Source organism: Neophocaena asiaeorientalis, unplaced genomic scaffold (assembly GCF_003031525.2).
Source record: "Neophocaena asiaeorientalis asiaeorientalis breed wild unplaced genomic scaffold, Neophocaena_asiaeorientalis_V1.1 scaffold251, whole genome shotgun sequence".
Lineage (NCBI taxonomy): Eukaryota > Metazoa > Chordata > Mammalia > Artiodactyla > Phocoenidae > Neophocaena > Neophocaena asiaeorientalis.
In genome coordinates, this window is record NW_020173377.1 from 8512836 (window position 1) to 8531419 (window position 18584).

The window sequence follows — 18584 nt, forward strand, 5'->3', positions numbered from 1 at the left end:
ACATGCCACCTCAAAATGTGCCACTTTGGTATATTGACTATTTTGAGCTGTAGGCACTTGAAAAACAGCAAGTGCAGGGAGAGACTTTCTCTGAACTCCCCTTACCTGCCTAAAGACAAATCCCCCTAAAGAAACTCAATTGTCATAAATTCCCTCTGTGGCAGTTTCATCAACCAGGGAAGACTGACTTGCCACAGGTGAGGAGACAAAAAGTCAACACCACAGCCAGACAAACTTTGTCACAAACGATCATACTTCTTAGACACTCTTCTAAGGGCCCATTCATCTTTCCTAAAAATCATTTATCCTCCCCAAGAGGTCTACATCTCTGCCCTCCACCCTTTCCCTATTAAGATGGTATTTAAGTCTGAATTTTAAGCTGCCTCAGGAGTCACTCAATTTTCCCTGGGTATCTCCCATGTAAATATGAGGTATACATGTTAATAAACTTCTGTTTGTTTTTCTCTTGTGTCAATTTGTCTTTTATTACAAGTATCTCGACTAAGAACTCAGTAAAGTAAAAGGAAAATTATTTTTTCCACTCCTACACCATCCTCATTGTGAGACTCTGGTATCAGGCTATCTAAAGCCTGACAGTCCTGTCATATGAACATATAGCCACGCCACTCAACTCCTTTTGTTCTCTTCTCATGCAAAACAGGCCATTTTCTGATGCTCTGGCTCCCCACATTGCTCAGGCCTTCACAGAGGACAGAATGAACTGGTTGTACTGACCCAATATTCTGTGCAGTGATTCAGCTGTTCATTGTAAATCACAATGAGGCACTCTGGGCTAGTATTCAGTCGCACAAGCTTGGGTAATGTGAATACATCTTGAAAAGAAGAATCTTCCATGGGTTAGACTGTGGACCATAGTAAATGAGTGCCCCCCAAGACAGCTGCCAGAGGTAGAGTCACTTAGCCTGTTCTCGTGGGGGTGCCTTGGACAGTGTCAACATGGCCCCATTGGAGTATTTTCTTATTAATTTATACATGTGTAAGCTCACTGTCATATACAGTTGTTCTTGGGTATCCTTGGGAGATTGGTTTTGCAATCCCCCACAAATACCAAAATCCACAGGTGCTCAAGACCCTTATATAAAATGGTGGAGTATTTGCATATAACCTATGCACATCCTCTTGTATACTTTAAATTATCTCTAGATTACTTATAAAACCTAATACAATGTAAATGCTTTGTAAATAGTTGTAAATACAATGTAAAACGTTGCCAATACAACAAATTCAAGTTCTGCTTTTTGGAATTTTTTTCAAGTATTTTTGATCCACGATTACTTGAATTTGCAAATGCAGAACCCATGGATAGGAAGAACCAACTGTACTTTTCTAAAAAGATAACACAACAGTAACGTTAATAATATAGTTTTTAAAAGAAATAAAATCCCTTGTAAACCTTTTTACATTTTCCATTTGTGATTCTTGTCTTCCTGTCCTTATTCACATACCTACGTATTCTTGCATATCTGAGAATCTTGCGTACCTTCCATTTTGCATTTTCTTTCTTCACATTATATCAGAACTATTTTAATAAATTATATCAGGACCATTTTTGCATATTTTTATCATTGGCTTCACAATGAAATTATAAATAGCATTATGATGTCACTGTAATGAATATTCTCTTCCACTTCTGTTACATTACTATGTTAGGAAACTCCCCTAGAGTTCTTATCTCAGAGGATCATCTCTTTTGATCAGACTCAAAATTCTGTCAAACTGTTCAGCAAAAGGAATTCACCTACCCATAATGTCACCAGTAGTCTAAACAGCTAACTGTTTCACCACAATGTTCTCAGCACTACTAAATCCTACCATTTTTTGAAATAGTGAATATTTTAGATCACAATGAAACTTTCAAAATGCCATCCTGTTTTGAAAGGGCTCTATATAAATTAGGAAGGTGTCCAGGAACAGTTACACATTTAACATGTAATTCAGGACTCTAAATATCCTACTGTGTTTTTTAAAAGGATTATGCTGAGGCAAATACAAGTGAGGTTGAAAAGATTAGAGAAAATCTCTTTTGCAGTATAAGCAGGCGAACACATTTTACAAAATCATGCTGAAAGGGGCTGTACGTTTTACCTGCTGTGTGTCCCTAAGGGTCACACACTCCTGAAAGGGGCTTTAATTTGCCATAACTGCTTGCTTTGTTTTGTTTGTTGTATGAATTCCATGCTATAAGGAAATCTTTCAGTTGTTTCTCTATCTCATGATCACCTTTTGCAAAAAATATTTGTAGGCAGTAAACAACTTGACACATTTGAAAAACTTGTAGCAGGAAGGTAGGAAGCTGATTTTCTAACATTAATTCTCCACTTCAGGGGTCTATAAAACTGTAACTCAGTGTAATACCACTTCATTTTGACTCCAATAAATACATACTTTCTGGGCAACACCTGGGGAAAGGGCAATGAAATATTTTTCATCAGTGGAATATCTTTCTCCCTTTGCCCTCCTATTTTCTTTCCTTCTCTACTTTTGCCTTTAATTCTTCTACTTAGAAAAATTCTCAAGGAGCAAAAACATGTCCCTCTCTGCATTTTTATAAGCTGGTCAGTTTTGATTCCAGGTTTCTGAGGTTTTTGAACTCAGAAAATTACACCTCAAACATAATCCCACGTTATTCTCAAAAATCGTTTTCCACAGTCATTAGCCCATAACGCCAATTTTCCTTTTGAAAACATAACAAAAAATTATGATCATTTTTGGAGACAAACCCTCACTCAGAATGATTCAAAGAGAATACAAATTTAATGACCACCCTGAGAGCCCAAGTAATACACCCCAGGAAATAATAATAAAATTTATGGTGGCCTTAAAAATGTTTATCTCCTTTCAAGAATCTCTAAATTATAGGGTAATATAACCAAGGACTGGCAACAACTCACAAAAGTCCAGAAGAGTATTTTCTTTGAGTTTGTAGGCAAAGATGCTTAAATTGTTCCCCTTCGAAAAATAAAGATTATTTATTATTTCCCTTCCTGCGCATCAGACACTCCTGCAACATGCCTGTAACTCTTGTGTTCTCAGGTTTGAGCTTCAAAGACTCCAAATGCATGAGAAACTAGTAGAGTAGCAAAGCCAACAAACTTGGGGTTTTTTGTTTCTGTGGTTGTTTGTTGTTTGGTTTGATTTTGGAGGGAGAGAAAAAGTCGGGGGGGGGGGGCGGAGAGAGAAACAAACCGTAACAGCTTCATAAAGAAGTCTGAAGTGGGTAAACCAGAACACACAAAGACACAATTTTTCCCTCTAGATGATTATACTAGCAGGAAGAAAGATTTGAAACCATTGAATGTTTTATCTGATAACCACCTATGGCTTTCTCCAAAGAGACACATGTAAAATTGGGCAGGTTGTTTTCTGTTCTGTCAGGAAAATATTTAGTAACAGCCTTGTAAAAGTAAGTACTCACAGCTGCCCCAGGGAGCTGTGGATTTGCTTTCTAGTCTTGTGTCTTTCAACAAGTTGCTTTGTGTGTTCTCCCACAAAGGCCCTGCCTTCTTCTACAGACTGATTTACCATTCTCTCTGCATGAATGCTGTCCAAGCTGGCTCTCTATCTGATGGTCCTGGCATTTGCAGGTTCCTAACAGTGACCCACAGGATGGGAATGGTGAAATTCATATTGACTGACCCCATAAGGATATGGTAAAGCTTGACTGGCTCGTAGCTTTAAAGACCTTTCAAGGTAAAAGCACTACTTAAAATGCTCTGTATTCATTGTATAATTTGCTAACAGAAAGAAATGTTACCTGGTTAATGAGTGCTTCCCATTTCATAAAGTATTTGTCACTGGCAAATCCCTTTTCAAAATTTAGATAAACTTCTATGATGCATAAAAAATGATGCATAAGAAACAGAAAGCTAAGCAGCAGAGCTTGCTGCTACGGAATTTTAAAGCGTGGCAGGTGCCGTTTGTCACCCCAAGCGCGTGTCTGCAATAAGAACCTAATATCACAGTCTATTTACATGGTATGTGTTAAACATTGTCCCCACTTCCCAGCTATGCCAGATCAAAAACTCACAAGTATTTTTTTAAGACAGGACATTACTGAACAATAATATTGAGCACATCTCACTTAACAGCTCTGTAACCTTGAACATACTATTGAACTCTTCAGAGTCATTTCCTCATCTATATAAAAAGGCTTATGATAATACCTACCTTGTAGAATTGTGGTGAGGCTTTAAAAAGAATTAAGTAAAACAAAGGCTGCTATTTATTAAACTCTAAATAAATGTTTGCTGCCAGAAGCAGCAGAAACATCATCTTGAAATAATACCAGCTCTCCTTTAAGTAAACACTTCTGAAAAGGCTCTGCGTCCTTGGTCTAAAGATTTTCTTAGTCTAAAGATTCTCCTGGACTGGTGACCAAATCCTTGATTAGTTTTAAGGGCTCTTTGAACCTTCTGAGACTGAATGTAGAATAGTATGACTGTGAGGTTAAATACATTTTTTCTAGGAAACCTCGTATCTTTCATCACATTCAGAGGTTAAGAATCACTGCCATAAATCACCTAGTTTAACTTCTTTCCCTTCTACTTCCAGTGGAGAACCAGAGTCCCATTAAGGGCAGAGTGACCAGGCCAAAGACAGAGCAAGGAGCCCATACTCGGGTTGTTGCTGAGGCTCTACCCTATCCCAGCTTCTTCAGGCTTCCTCTCCCAATATTTGTGGTCCTAGACCTAGCTCCTTTCTGCAGTCTCCATCCATCCTTATCTCAGGACTAACCATGACACATGGCAGGAGAGATCTAAGACTATATAGGCCAACACTCTGGGCAATATCAAGTCACCTCTGTAGCAGTGTGCTTTCATGGAAAGGTCATGACCTTTGTGGTTTTCTTTTAAAGGATGCTTTTTTTTTAATGTGGACCATTTTCAGTCTTTATTGAATTTGTTACAATATTGCTTCTGTTTTATGTTTGGGGACACGAGGCATATGGGATCTTAGCTCCCCAACCAGGGATTGAACCCGCACCCCCTGCACAGGGAGGCAAAGTCTTAACCACTGGACCGCCAGGGAAGTCCCAAGTCGTGACCTTTGAAATAAGAAGGATTGTGTTTAATTCTTTTCCACCATTTATTGGATGTATAACCTTGGAAATGTTTACTTAGTCATTCCTCCCATCATCTATAAAATACAAGCAATAAGATTTATTTTTTGAGTCTATCAGGAGAAAAATGAGATAATGCAAAGAATACAGAAAAACAGGAATGTATGTCAGGCAACAGTGGACGCTCAATAATATTCTCTTCTCATTTCTGGGTTTCAACCTGAATCCTCTGGGCACCTGCCTAGGACCTAAATCCCTCTAGGAATGAGCTCTGGCCCTCACTGGCTTCTTTATCCTTCCTCCCACATTCACACTCAAACCCACTCAGAGCCACAGACCTTATTACCTTGGGACTCTTTTCTGATGCTTACTACTTGCCTGACACTTACCTTTTTGCATCACATTTGTGGCCTCTAAATTCCCTACCATAGAATTCTATCTACCCCTAGGGCCACCCTTCTACACCGTGTGAGACTGACTAACCTACTCCCGCCTCCCACACTGATCACTTATTTGAACTGTTACCCACCTGCAAACTCTTGAAATACCATGTTAGGTTTGCAGACTCAATCCCCAGATCCCCCTCTTCTTCAGTCCCTCTAATAACAATGCTAACCAGTTCACTGTGCCTGTTAAGCATAAAGGGATCTTTGATTTAATGGGCCTCTGGCATTTTTCACATATCATGAAAATTTTAAAATCCAGGTAATTAAGTCTAAAAAGCCCATGGTTATTTGAGGGTAATAATGGTAAATATAACCTTTTTGAGCTCTTAGTGTATGCCAGACACTGTCCTGAACACTTTATGTATATTTTTGCATAGGATCCTCATAACAATTGTATGCAGCGTTTGTGATTGTTATCTCTATTTTATAGATGAGGAAACTGAGACTTAGAAAAGTTGAGCAAAAGTTACACAAGTAGTAAGTGACAAAGACATGGGATTGACAAGAGAATCCTCATTGTAAACATGTATAAAGCATGTTTCAGGGTATCAATCTCCAGTTAAGGAAGTCATTACATATATATGCCCCAGGGCTCGTTCCAATCAGAGCTCTCTGAAGAACTGACCATACTGTGGTCATATACAGTTGAGTCTGCAACTTTACGTGAAAATATAATCTCACGTTACTAGGAAACCTAACCTCAACCTACTTGAGAGGATATCACTGTTCCGTTAGTAGGTAAGGGATTTTTCAATCCTGGGACAGATAAAAATTAAATAGGGAGATCATAAAGTTAATGAAACCCATGGTATTCATAATTTTAGGTTAAGTCAGGCACTGGGCAATTTGAATGTTTGGTGACAAGCGTCTGTAATGTTTTAAGAGAATTTATTATATTTAAGAATCTGACAGATTAGCCCTGTGATTCCAGTTTTAAATGTGTAATTGATTATTAACTTCTGATTTTAAGTAGAAAGGCTGAAGATAATTTAACTGTTTTTAAGTGGAACTGCAATGTTTAAGATAATTGGATTTACTATATTTCTGAGGTTGAATATTTGAGTCAAAATATGGTTGAAAAGTTTGGAAAGGTTTTGCAAAGTGTCTGAAGTATTTACAAAGAAAGTAGAAGTGTTAAACTTGTAAATGTATTTTAAAATATCAATGGAGAAATTTAACTAAGTAAATGTAAAGGATTATTTAAGTAGAATTTATTTATGACATTCATAAATTGCACAAGATTTCTGAATTAATCTAAATATTTTAAAACAAATGTAAAATATATAGCTTTAATAAATTAAACATTAACTAAAAACCCAAGTTATAGTAAATAGGCCCTTCTGCATAAAAAAGTGCTCCCTTAGCCACTAAAAGACTCACATTGACAAACTCATAATCAAAAGTAAGTGTTCTAACATAAACCTGGTCATGTCAGGCCTATACCTAAAGTCCCCCTTTGGAGATTATCTCGGTGCTTTGTGACCACCTACAGGGGTGGGATAGGGAGGGTGGGAGGGAGACGCAAGAGGGAGGAGATATGGGGATATATGTATATGTATAGCTGATTCACTTTGTTATAAAGCAGAAACTAACACACCATTGTAAAGCAGCTATACTCCAATAAAGATGCTAAAAAAATAAATAAATAAAAACTAAAGCTACCTGAAAAAAAGAAAAGGTTAAGATGGTAAGCTTTATGTTATATTTTACCACAACTAAAAATAAAAAATATATAATAATAAAGTCCCCCTTTGGTCACTCACTACACTGAGGAGAAATTCCAAACTCCTAAGCAAGGCCTATGAGGCCCTTCAAAATTGACCTCTGCTCACTTCTCCTACGTTATCTTCAGTTATCCTTCCCCTTCCCCAATGCATTTACCATCTCCAGTCACACTGGCTTTTTTTCTCTCCATGGTGCATCACAAGTTCGTTATCGCAGCAAGGTCTTCATACTCACTGTTCTCTCTACCTAGAATATTTTTCCCAAAATCTTTTGCATGGCTAGCTCCTGCTTACCATTTAATTCTCTGCTGAAATGTCACCCCCTCCAAAGGCCACACCTAATTATCTCTTCCTCCAACAACCTTTGACACATTAAAGTCTTAGAATCATCCTTGATGTCTGAATTACCTTGTTCACTTTTTGGTTTGCATATTTATTTTCCTTCTCTCTCAAATAAAATAAAAGCTCAGTAAGAGTAAAACCCTATTTGTCTTTCCTAAGACATTGCCTGACACATATTAGGTGTTCAATAAATAAATATCCATTACATAAATGAATAAACTAAAATAAATAAAACCCATCTTTGCCTTAATAACAGTTATTTTAAAAACATATCCCTACATAAACTCTGCTCAATATTCTGTAAAGACCTAAATGGGTAAAGAATTTGAAAAAGAATATATTCATGTATGTGTGTAACTGAATCACTTTGCTGTATACCTGAAACTAACACAACATTGTTAATCAACTATACTCCGATATAAAATAAAAATTAAAAAAAAAATAAATAAAAACATATCCCTACATAATATTGAGTGCATAAGACCCAATTATCTAGGGTTTACTTGACAAATTCGATTATGTTATTTTGGGGTTAATGCCCATGAATTGCTGAAGATAGGCCAAATGCCAAGCACAGCATACAAGCAAATATGGTCCCTCCCCAGGACACTTGCCATCCAAATTATAAGCATTCAAAACTCTTGGCAAGATGCCTATGCTAATAAGAAAGTGATCTAATATTCATGAGAATTTGAAAAGTCATTGTTTTTACCTGCAATTGTCTTGGCTTTTCCATAATTAATATGTCATTATCATCAGAAGACTAAGACATCAAGGATGGTAAAAGCACTGCTTCATATAACAACACTTATAGGGACAATGGTACTTAGCAAATATCACAGCAACTTGTGATAAAATAATCCAAAATCTGAGGCTAACAAACACTAGAAACCTACTAAACAGAAAGAAGATAGGAGAAGTTGACACCAAGACAGAAAGGTAGGATGTTCAACCTAACCTATAAGTGGAAAACGTATTCTGCAGATGCCTGGGAAGAGACAAACTCCAAGTATTCATGGGCCATAGAAAATAACATGTCTTGCAGATGTAGAGAACAAACGTATGGACACCAAGGGGCGAAAGTGGCGAGGGGGGTGGTGTGTGTGATGAATTGGGTGATTGGGATTGACATATATACACTAATATGTATGAAATGGATAACTAATAAGAACCTGCTGTATAAAAATAAATAAAATAAAATTCAAAAAAAAAGAAAATAACATATCTAGCGTCTATTAGTGTACCTTCCTTAATAGTTCTTTCTTGACTAGGTCAGGAAGAAACTGGTCTTAAATGCCTGCTAAGCTATTCCTCCATTTTCTCAACATTCTATCCCTATATCAAATTCGTTTACAAGAAAGGCAGATATCATCCATGCTACAATACGTCAGCAATGTGTAGAAATGTCTTTTCAAAATTCCAGTTTATAGCATGTCTTGGTCTGTTATCCAGCATGAATCTAAGAAACAATTAGATCAATAATCTTACACCACCTTTTGTTAGACTACATTTGCAAACATTATCAATTATGTATTTTTTATATAAGAATGCCTAGGAAAGTGTTTCTTACAGCTAGGAAACAGTTTGTCCCTCCCTTGATCTTGATCCACAGATCTGTCTACCTTATTCTTTGGTTTTTTGCACGTGTCTTTTTTTACGAGATGGTTAAAATTTGCTACGGAAGTGTTTGTGATAAAAACAATGACTAACTTAGTAAAATTTTACAACTCCCTTTTACCAAAAAAGGTATGTACTGGGTTCTCACCAGGTTGCAGTAAATGTCCAGAAATTGCTCAGAGCCAAGGTATCATCAGAGAATTGGGGGAGGGAAGGGCAAAGAATATTTAACCTCTTTATAAGTATTGTTTTCTATGAAAACATAAAAGGAAAAAGTTCACATAAAGGTAGGCTGGGGAATTCCCTGGTGGTCCAGTAGTAAAGAATATGCCTTCCAATGGAGGAGATGCGGGTTCGATCCCTGGTCGGGGAACTAAGATCCCGCATGCCATGGAGCAACTAAGCCCGTGCGCCCAACTACTGAGCTCGCGCACGTCAACGAAAGAGCCCGCGTGCCACAAACTACAGATCCTACATGCCCCAGAGGCCGTGCACCACAACTAGAGAAAGAAAAAATCCACAACTAGAGACAGAAAACCCCACATGACACAACTAGAGAGAAGCCCACACACTGCAATGAAGACCCCATGCCACAAGGAAAGATCCCACATGCCTCAACTAAGACCCTATTTTCTATATGGAAAATAACTGAATATCTGAGATAAAAGGAATCTTAGAGACCTCTAATCCAATCTCCTTGATTTGGACTAGGGAAAGTATAAATCCATAAAATCCATTTAATCCATAGAGATTAAATGACTTCCAAAGAAACAGGAAGCTAGTAACTAAATCATGCCTGGAATCTGGATCTCTGTCTTTCCAGATTATGAGATTGCTAATACTTGAAGAAATGTGAGCACTGGAGGGAAGATTTTAGTCTGACTCTCAATTCCTGAGGACATGTTCTGTGCTATAGAGATCAGGAAGATTTAGGTTGCACATTAACTGTTAAAACATGTTAAGTACATTATTTTTCTCCAATTCCATTCAATGTATGAATTTTACTGTCTATTTGTTTCATTAAACTAGATTTCCTGGGATTTCCCTGGTGATGCAGCGGTTAAGAATCCGCCTGCCAATGCAGGGGACATGGGTTAGATCCCTGGTCTGGGAAGATCCCACATGCCGCGGAGCAATTAAGCCCATGTGCCACAACTACTGAAGCCCACATGCCTAGAGCCCGTGCTCCACAACAAGAGAAGCCACCACAACGAGAAGCCCAGGCACCGCAACAAAGAGTAGCCCCTGCTTGCTGCAACTAGAGAAAAGCCCATGTGCAGCAACAAACACCCAATGCAGCCAAAAATAAATGAAATTTTTAAAAATAAATAAATAAAAATAAACTAGATTTCCTGAATGTTTCAAATGGAAGCCAGGAGGTAAAGGTACAAGGGAAAGCTGCTTCACATTCAGTGTACGAATACTAAGACTATAATCAAACTTGCACAGATCAAATTCTAATCCTACTGAATTTCTTCTGGGATCAGCATCAGCATCTCCCAGTTCTTCCCGAAGACATCCTGAGCTTCAGATTCCTTTTTAATATTTTTTCCAAGAAAAAAAGGTATAGGTTTAGTGATGTCCTTTAAATGTTAGCTTTACAGTTAACATGTTAAGCTATTTTTATGTCTTGACTTATTCTTAACAGGGAAAACAAAGCCACCGGTATTTATATAAATGAAAATTTTCATAGCTGGCAACCAACTGGTTGATACATATAAAACACGTTTAAGATAATACTCAATTGCATTCAATAATCTTATAAGTAGGTATATAAAGAACAATGATTTACTTTGGATAGTATAGAAGCAATAGTCCTGGAATATTTTTTTCAACCTTTTATTTCGCGATAATCATAGATTCTCATTCAGTTGTAAGAAATAATACAGAGAGATCTTGTGTACCCTTCACCTAGTTTCTCCCCATGATTATATCATGCCTACGTATAGTAAGATATCACACCCAGGATTATGACATTGATGATCTATCAACCTTACTCAGATTTCAACAGTTTTACATCATGCACTCATTTGTGTAGAGGTCTGTTTTTAATAGCTACAATTTACTGGGCATGTCTATGATCCAGTTCTTCCTTACAAAAACCAATTTACAGATGGGGAAAGTGAGACAAAGAGGAAATAATGAAGATTTGAACCTCTACCATTTAACTCTGAAGGCAGAGCTCTTTATACTACACTATAGATGTGAGAAGTCTACATATGTGTTTGATTCATTTCAAAAATCTGTATACAGCTATTCCACAAAAGAGTCAAAAGAAATATTGACACAAACAGTAAGTAAAACAAAGAAGAATATCAAAGACATGAATCAACAGCAGAGGCAAACTGGGTTAATATGATTCAATTTAGCTCTGAGCTTCTTGGTAGGCAGAGTAAAAAGGTAAGGAGGATGATATATGAAATCCTGGTTGTCAAAGAAATCATTGATTCCTCAAGATACAGAAATTTTAAAATGTATATATGTATGTGTATATGCCTATGTTTGCTTCATTTCATTTTTAAAAATTCAGTCAGGGTTCATACATAACCAAAATAAACTCTGCCAAGGCATACTTAATACGTCAGTAAAAACAGTTTTTAAACAGTATACTCCACCTAAGCTTTAAAACTGTGGTAGTTTCCAAAGTTGACTATAATCAATGCTCTCTCTGTATGCTCATTCCATTCCTTTTCCCCTTGAATATGGGCTGGACTGACTTATCAACTCCCTCTGGCCAACAGAATGCACAAATGTAACAGTGTTCTAATTCCATATGTAGTACTTAAGAAGTCAGGCAGGTTCCACTTTGGAGCTTTCTGGGGAAGTTAGTTGCCTTGAAGTAAAGAAGCTCAGCCTAGACTACCAAATGATAACACACTTTGTGGAGAGATTGAGGTTGGTCCGACACATCAGAAATGTGAATAAATCCTTCTTTGACCATCATTCCTGGCCAGCACAGCCACAAGCTGAATACAACCCAGCGAATGACCCACCCTAAACCAAATGGAGCAGAAAAACTACCCAGCTGAGCCATGCTCTGATTCCTGACTTACAGCACCTTGAGAAATAATGAATCATTGGTTTAAGCCACAAAGTTCTAGGTTAGTTTGTTAAAAGCAATCAATAACTGAAATAATAACCAAAACTGATAGTCTGAAAATTCTTTCTGTAAGCTTACAAGTTTAGATGCACACATCTAGAGACTGTCCATGATACCCACCTGGAGCCCTCAGGAGCCACTGGGCACTTTCCCCACCTTCTGCCCCCAGCTCACTCCAACAATAAAATAAGGTCTTCAGCATCTTTCTGGAAAGAGCTTGTACACAAGTCTAGGGTCCAAAGATTTTGTGGCTACCACCCGAGGGACAGGCATCCAAATCACCTATCTCTGATAGCCAGTAGGACCTACATTCATAAGTCCACAGGAGTATAGCAAAAATAAAGCAGTTTTTAAACAGGCACAGGAACACCACCCCATCATTGTAAACTTGGGCTCAATGTAGATACAGCAGGCAAAAATACCCATCTCCCAGTTTCTCCCTAGAAAGGATTTAATTGCATACTTTCCCAGTTGCTGTCTGAGGGCTTGGCTTCTAATCAACCTGCATTTAGGTGCTCACTGCAATCCTTCCTTTTCGGACACTGATGGGTCTTGGCATACTCTCAAGCATCAGGAGTCACTGAGAACAAAGATAAAAGGCTTAGACAACCACAAAGGTTTGAGAGGCAGCCAGGAGCTTGGGCCAGGCTGACTGATGAGGTTTATTTCCTACATGAGACAGGTCTGTCAAGACTGGGAAAGGTGGCTGTTTTATCCAATGCACAGAAATCAACACAAACAGCCAAGTAAAATGAAGAAAGAGAGGAATATGTTCCAAACAAAAGAAGATAAATCTCTAAAAGCTGATCTTAATGAAACAGAGATAAGTGATTTGTGCAATAGAGAGTTCAAAATAATAGTCATAAGATTCTACCTGTGGTCAACAGAGCAATGCATGAAAAAACTGAAAATTTCTACAAAGATACAGAAAATATAAGGAAGTACCAAAAAGAAATCGTAGAACTGAAGAATACAATAACTGAATTGAAATATTCAATATAGGGGTTCAATAGCAGACTAGATCAAACAGCAAAAAGGATACATGAACTTGAATACAGGAAAGTAGAATTCATCCAAACAGAGGAGCAAAAAGAAAAAGGAATGAAAAACAATGCAGATAGCTTAAGGGACTTATGAGATACATCAAGTAGATCAATATACATACTATAAGGTTACAGGAGTCTGAGAAGCAGAAGAGAGAGGGACAGGAAGCTTATTCAAAGAAATAATGGCTGAAAACTTCCCTAAGCTGAGGAGAGAAACAGACATCTAGGTCCAGGAAGACATAAGAATTCCAAGAAAGATGACTCAAAAGAGATCCACACTGTGCATATATGGTCAATTAACTTTTAACAAAGGAGCCAAGAATATACAATGGGGAAAGGAATAGTCTCTCCAATAAAAGTTGGTTGGAAAACTGGATATTCATATGCAAAACAATGAAAATGGGTCCCAACCTTACATCATACAAAAGAAATTAACTGAAAATGGATTAAAGACTTAAACATAAGAGTCAAAACTTTTTAAAAAATCCTACAAGGAAACATGGGGAGTAAACTCTTTGACATTGGTATTGGCAATAATTTTTTGTATTTGACACCAAAAGTAAAGGCAACAAAAGCAAAAGTAAAGAAGTGGAACCACACCAAACTTAAGAGCTTCTGCACAACAAAGGAAACCATCAACAAAATGAAAAGGCAACCTACTGAACTGGAGAAAATATTTGCAAATCATGTATCTGATAAGGGGTTAATATCCTAAATACAAAAGGAACTCATACAACTCAATAGCAAAAAAAACAAATAATCCAATTTAAAAATGGATAAAGGACCTGAATAGACATCTTCTAAGGAAGATATACAAATGGCCAACAGGTACATGAAAAAGTACTCAACAACACTGATCATCAGGGAAATGCAAATCAAAACCACAGTGAGATGTCACCTCCTACCAGTTAGGATGTATATTATCAAAAAGACAGGAGAAAATAATAAATCCAGGCAAGTATGTGGAGAAAACAAAACCTCTGTACTGTTGATGGGAATGTAAAGTGGTACAACCAACAAGAAAAATAATGTGGAGGTTTCTCAAGAAATTAAAAATAGAACTACCATACAATCCAGCAATTCCACTTCTAAGTATATATTCAAGAAAAACAAAATCACTATCTTGAAAAGATATCTGCAGTCTCATGTTCATTGCAGCATCTAAAAAAATTCAAATTCATAGAAACAGAGAATAGAATAGTGATTGCCATGGGCTGGGGGGGGGCGCGGGGGGGGGCGCGGAGGAAATAGGGAGACGCTGGTAAAAGCATACAAACTTTCAGTTATAAAATGAATAGGTCTGAGGATCCAATGTATGACATTCAATGTGACTATAGGTGATAATGCTGTATTGTATAATTAAAGCTAGCTAACTAGCTCAGAGAACAGAACTTAAGTATTCTCATCAAAAAAAGAAAAAAAAAAGATAAACATGTGAGGTGTGATGGATGTGTTAATTCTTGATGGTAAGAATCTTTTCACAACATATACACAGAGCTAATCATCACATTGTATGCTTTAAATATATTACAATTTTATTTGTTAATTATACCTCAATAAAGCTGGAAACTTTTTTTTAAAACGTGTTGATACAATAATTAAACATTTTCCAAAACTTCCCCGGTGGCGCGGTGGTTAAGAATCCGCCTGCCAATGCAGGGGACACAGGTTTGATTCCTCGTCCGGGAAGACCCCACATGCCGTAGAGCAACTAAGCCTGTGCGCCACAGCTACTGAGCCTGTGCTGTAGAGCCCGCATGCCATAAGTACTGAAGCCCGTGCGCCTAGAGCCCATGCTCTGCAACAAGAGAAGCCACCACGATGAGAAGCCCGTGCACTGCAACAAAGAGTAGCCCGCGCTTCCCGCAACTCGAGGGCCCGCGTGCAGCAACAAAGATCCAATGCAGCCATAAATGAATGAATGAATGAGTGAATGAATGTTAAAAAAATAAACAAACAAAAAAATATATATATATAATTAAACATTTTCCAAACAAGTAGTCCTTCTTACATGACTAGAATGTGTTCAGTGCCTAGAAGCAGATTTTCCAAATGAATTCATCAATAAACATAAAACAAAATGAATTGCTCTAGTTTTCCCAGAGACCCTGTCTAGGCCAGACCACCCTAGGATAGATGGTTAAGTTAGTGTGGGTCCAATTCAGGACAACATAATGTGGAGTTACACCTTAGGTGATGTCCCCTCAGGCAACGTGGAGCTTTCCAGGGTCAAAGAAGCCCTGCCAAAACCTAAAATCAATAGGGCCATTTAAATGATGACAACCCCAGTGGGTAAAGATATTTGATTTTACACAATGGCATGAGCTACTGTCCTGCGCATTCATCGATAGGTCCAACATCCCATTAAAGCTCTCTAATTTCTGCTTAGTGGTATTAGGATTTAATTGATGGCAAAGACACTGCCTGACACTAAACAATGATGTTGTGGCAGTCAGTAGAAAATGTGTTACACAAAGGCCTTCCCAGATATGCCAGGCAATTCCACTGGCTGCATTTACTGGCTTGGAAGGCTACTTCAACTCTACAGTAGGTCTTTCTTGTTCTGCCTGACCATCATCCAGACCTCACCTTCTTTTACCAGAAACCCAATTTTTCTCTGAGAAACTACTCCACCCCTATTGTTAGTGTATGCTGTTTAGGAGGGACTGAATCTACTTACAGCTTCAAGAATAGGCTCCTAGATCTGGTCAATCACCTTGGGACAGTGCCAATAAGACTGAAACTTTGAACTTTCACTAGAACTACTAGAAATACAAAACTTTATCGTTTCCTACTGAAATTACTGAACTGGTAGGATGGAATGGGTATATATTCCTGGGAGCCCTCTTGCCATTAGGTGAGACACTGCCTTAGAGAAAACAATGGATAGATCATTTGATCTCCTAGATCCAGGAGTTGTAGATGTCACGTGTCAGTGTTTTTTCAGTAGATAAGCCAATAAAATACCTTTTCCATTTTTAGTTGTATTTCTTATCTCTTGAAATCATTCTCAGAAACTGCAAAAAATGGGTTATTGCACAAACTATGGGTTAATGAAATGTCACTTATTTCCTGGGACTGTACAATTTATCACACTCCTTTTCTGAGCCTCATATCCAAGTACCAAGGCATTTAGACAACAGCACTTCTACAAATGATATCTTACTTGATCTTTATAAGTTGGCCAAACAGGAAACTGAGATATTCATGGGATGTATGGCTCAAAAATCATCCATCAGGTCAAGACTGGAACCCAGCTCTTCACTAAATGCAAGCTTCTTCAGCGTGCATTGATGGACCTTACAGATCATTTGATTGTATGGCTCCCCAACGTCAGTCCATGGACTGCGGGGGTGCAGCCACATCATCAACAGTCCACAGAGTAATGAGAAAAATACATACTTTCTAATAGGTTTTAATGGAGCTATTTCATTTCACTTTTACACTTTGAGATGTCATCCTTTCAGGTTTTCTGGGGCTAACATGTTCTCTTTTGTGAAATGATAACAATACATGTAAATACTCTTTTTGGTGAAATATAAAACAGGCAGCCCCCCCACCGTCCCCCCCAACCAGGCACGTAAGTCATCCAAGTTTTCTCCCAATGCTCTCAGCTTTAATAGTGACAGACACACTTGCTTTCTTCCTTATAACTCTCCCCCTCTTTCTCAGGCCACCTCAACAGAGTGCTCTCCACTCTCCACTGGGTAATTCCTTTGTCTTGTATAATGCAGATTCGAGTGGCCTTTTTTTTCTGGCTTCCCCAAATCTGGATCTCCTCCTATTGCTCAGCACCTTTTTAGGCCAGTTGCAAGAAGAAGCTGTCTTTCCTCTTGAGAACATGGGAAAGGGGGAAATTATAAATACTACAGGGGTTCAGAATGAGCCTCCCCAAAATGTGCCAATTTTGATTAAGGATTATTGTGAGCTAAAGTCAGTCGAGATCCTGCGCGTTCAAGAGAAACTACTGTCCCCTACCTTTAACTACCTAGAAGAATTTAAGTTGGAGATTTTCCCCAAAAAAGAGTTATTACCAAGGATAAATTTTATCTAAGTGGTCCCATCTATGTGGCAGGGTAAACATCTAATTACCAAACATCTGCTTTTCTTTTTATTTTTTTTTTCCAGTCTCTTTCTCCATTTCCTCACCTCAGTCATTCCCCTCCCCGACAGCCCTTGTTCTCTCTGCTCTACCTGTGTTGGGAGTCCCCAGGACCACCCTTGGTTGTGATGATTTGCTAGAGGGACTCACAGAAAAGCTGGTATCCTCTCCATTATGGTGGTTTAATGCAGTGTAAGGATACAAATTACAGTCAGCAAAGGAGAAAGGCACATGGGGCAGAGTCCAGGAGAAACCAGGTGGGAGCTTCCAGTTACGCTCTCTGAGTGGAGTTGCATGGACAGTGCTTAATTCTCCCAGCATCTGCTTTTCTTCTTATTGTCCTGTGAATGACCCTCCTGTCCTTGGAAGCCCCAGGCCCCTATTCCATTCCTTAGCTCACAACAGCATATTTACCTCATTTTACCTTTCTGCTTTTGAACCTCTCATGTATATGGGATATCTGACCCTTACTTGTATGTGGGACTCCCATACGTAAGCAATTAAATTTGATTTCCTCCAGTTAATTTCTTCAAGTCAATTTAATTCTTAGATCAGCCAGAAGAACCTAGAAGAATAAAGTTTTCTACATCCACAACAATACTTCAAATAAACGCTTGTTAGTCTCAAACAAGCAAATTTATAAATATTAATACCAACATTACCTAAAGCAACAAAGCATCAAAAAGTTGAAGCCAAGCAAAACCCTGTGGGACCCTTCCAGGTACCAAAGCCTTTCCGTGTCCCTGTTTCTCATTTGTAAGGAAAAGATTTCAGCCTCCTACACCTTCCCTGAGTTCCAAAGGGCAGATTCAAACAGTTACTAATTAAGGAAGGGAGGGAATGCTGAAATAAAGGAGGAGCCTTCAAGAAACAATAGTGCAGAGATAAAGCAGGGTCCTGGTTCCTTCTCAAGGGATATACATAACAATATATCTTTGAGTTCTGCAGGAACCAAGGCCCCCATCCACTTGGAGGATGGTAACTTCAGGCTGAGCACAAGATTCCTGGAGCACCACACTGTTACCTCACCACCAACCAATCAGAAGAAAGTCACATACCCTGCAGCCCTCACCACAAATTTTACCTTTAAAAACTCTTCCCCAAGAATTCAGTGGTTTTTTTTTTTT

The 18584-nt window shown here is 38.2% G+C and overlaps 1 protein-coding gene across 9 annotated transcripts in view; it reads right to left on the reverse strand.

Annotated features, from left to right (window-relative positions):
• The window catches only part of FHIT (fragile histidine triad diadenosine triphosphatase), a 1420480-nt gene that overhangs the window by 1056464 nt on the left and 345432 nt on the right, over window positions 1–18584 (reverse strand). The window lies entirely within an intron of this gene.